Source organism: Malus domestica, chromosome 05, assembly GCF_042453785.1.
Source record: "Malus domestica chromosome 05, GDT2T_hap1".
Taxonomy (NCBI): Eukaryota; Viridiplantae; Streptophyta; class Magnoliopsida; order Rosales; family Rosaceae; genus Malus; species Malus domestica.
In genome coordinates this window covers 15,751,765-15,754,714 of record NC_091665.1, presented here as the reverse complement: position 1 = coordinate 15,754,714, position 2,950 = coordinate 15,751,765, and the positions used below count along the sequence as shown (strand labels likewise).

General features: G+C 39.4%; 1 long non-coding RNA gene across 1 annotated transcript; it reads left to right on the top strand.

Moving 5' to 3' along the window:
- The first annotated feature begins 1,310 nt into the window (after nt 1-1,310).
- Nucleotides 1,311-2,029, top strand: LOC139196402 (uncharacterized). Its single transcript, XR_011581288.1, has 2 exons — nt 1,311-1,415; nt 1,591-2,029. It is a non-coding gene; the product is annotated as an uncharacterized lncRNA (long non-coding RNA).
- The last annotated feature ends 921 nt before the right edge of the window (nt 2,030-2,950 follow it).

The window sequence follows — 2,950 nt, the reverse complement described above, 5'->3', positions numbered from 1 at the left end:
TTAAGTGACCTAAACAACCAAAACCCTAATTCATTTCATCATGGCTGGCCATTTAGGGGATTTTGGGCTTTTGGGCTTTAATGAATCTTCATTCATTAAATTGCCATACAACTTAAGTTAATGGGCTTGACAATCGAAGCCCATTGGGCCTTAAGGTCCAAAACTATCCCGAAGTCTTTAACGAACTTATTCGTTTGATTAATTAACATATTAATTAATCCTTGCCATAAATAAATGATTAAACCATTTAATCATTCTTACTCATTTCCGTTTAATCTCCAATCTCCACCTTTCACGGTGTGCGATCCATTAGGTTCCTTTTAGCGAGGTAGTGGGCGATTAAAACCATTTTACATCGATTGTGAATTGAAACTATTTTCAATTCTCCCTTTAGTGATTATACACGTTTAGGGCTTCCACAAACCATGAGTGACACCTAGCAGCATATCATGGTTACCCAAGCTAATCAGAAGAGGTTAGAGAACCTATTCAGTTCGAGATTACAAATGCAATACGGTCCTTCTCTAATCTAATACTCTTGACCACATTGTTTGGTTTGATAGTTTATTTTCTCATGTCTACTATCCAATGTGTGTCTTGTGCTTATATGATTACCTTGAATGTGATTCGGAACGCATTCCCTAATCTCATTCATACTCTGGCCAGAGATTCAAATCATATCAGAGAGTATTCTCCCTCAAACGGTTTGAAGGTTAGAGATCCCTTGTTGCGCATTCACTTGTCTCCATAGCTAAGCGGCTTGACCCCAACGATGCCGTGGACACCCTCCTGGTGGGATGACTTTGACATAATCAAAGATCAAGGTCTTAACCACAAGACAACTATGATGCCTCAGGTCAAAGGACTACTTTGCATTATCCCAACCATGAGTTCTTATGTGACATGGAATATGAGAACTCTTCGTTGATCGCGTTCAGTGAACTCATTCTCTATTGAGCACCTACCGTACTTGTCTTGATGTCACACACACCAATGATTCGAGACTAATCACTCTCCCTGAGAGAAGACATAGTACGTACCGATCTTGACGGACTGTCAATGCCCAATTGGCAATCCTATGATCAGGAACGTTTAGGATGTGTCTACGAAAGAATGGTCTCAAGAATCTAACTTCATTAGATTACATTCTCTCAATCACAAATTCCTTGGACTTTATCGTTTAAGCATATAACATTTATATGAGACGGCTCAAACAATAATCTTTGCCCTTTATATGTAAAACTAGATTAGTTTAACATGTGAAATGTCCGTAAAGTATCATCACATGATTGGCTTTAGGGCACATTTCCAACACAGATCGGTATGCTTTCTTCATTGAAGTTGTTCCTCAGCTTGTGAACTACAACATATCCAAATTTGAGATCCCTCGGAGCTGTATAACTCAAGAAATTCAGGTATGATGAATGACTGGTTATTATTTGTCTGTCAACCCGTCAGATTTGTTGTGAGCTTCGAAACTCCATTTTCTCTTGTTCAGATCGGTATGCTTTCTTCATTGAAGTTGTTCCTCATCGACTCTTTCATAACATATCAAAAATTCAGGATGAACTAACGGTTAAATATTTCCAGATCTTCGAAACATCACAACAGCTTCGAAATCTGCAAGAAGCCGACTATCATGTTTGGAGCTTCAACACTTTAATTTCCGTCGCTCAAACAGAAATGGTTCCTTCTTGAAAGTTGTTCATATGCTCAAGAACTATAGGGTGTCCAAAATTCAGCTCCATTGGAGAAGAGCAGAGGTTGCAGAAATTTGATAGATGAAAGGAGGCGGAAGAGGGAGAGAGAGAAAAAGTCTCTTGGGTTGGATTTCTATTTTGGGGCAGATTCCAATTTTTGTAGCACCTTCATTATTGATGAATTGCTTGTACTTTTGTCCATTATGAAATTTGGGACTTTGGCTTGTTGTTGGATCTATTATAATATGTTTGGGAACATATATAAGTGAATAAATAAGAAGGAAAATTTTGGGCCCTTATGGGTGTAAAACAAAAAATGTTTATGTTTACCCAAGTGTTTGTGTACAAGTTCAAGGGCATCTTGGGTTTTGTGAACAAAATTTGTTTATTTGGAGCAAGGTTTTGTGTTGAAGCTTTGTAGGTGAAGCTTTGGTGTTGAAGCTTTGTGGGTGAAGCTTTGGAGGTGAAGCTTTTCGGGTGAAGCTTGTTGGGTGAAGCTTTTTAGGTGAAGCTTTGTGGGTGAAGCTTTTTAGGTGAAGCTTTTCGGGTGAAGCTTTTTGGGTGAAGCTTTTTAGGTGAAGCTTTGATGGTGAAGCTTTTTGGGTGAAGCTTTTTAGGTGAAGCTGTTTGGGTGAAGCTTTTTAGGTGAAGCTTTGATGGTGAAGCTTTTTGGGTGAAGCTTTTTAGGTGAAGCTTTGTGGGTGAAGCTTTGGAGGTGAAGCTTTTCGGGTGAAGCTTTTTGGATGAAGTTGTTTTTTTTTTTTTTTTTTTTTTTTTTTTTTTTTTTTTTTTGGCGCTTGACACGGTCTTCATTTGCTTGTTTTGTAGTGACTGTGGAAGACAGATTGCTTTCTGATTGAGAAGGGTTCCGGCATCGCTTGCTATGAATGTAAAAGAGTGAGGGCTGAGTTGGCTAAATTACCTCTTTATTGAATTCATTGCCAAATGGCCTTCATTACATAGGATGCCGAACGGCTATAGCTCAACACTTGTACATCGTGAGTCTATTTGTAGTAGTACTTCAAGTGATCAGCGTTCCATGGATGGCCAAGGGTCTTGCCATCGGAGCTTCTAAGTGTGTAAGAGCCAGGGCGACTGATGCCAATGACTTCATACGGTCCATCCCAGTTTGGACTAAGTGTGCCTTCACTCGGGACTCTGTCGCAGAGTAATCTTTTCTTTAAGACCCAGTCTCCTATTTTGAAAGAACGAGGCTTGACCCTAGAGTCATAATAGTTGGAGATGCGCTG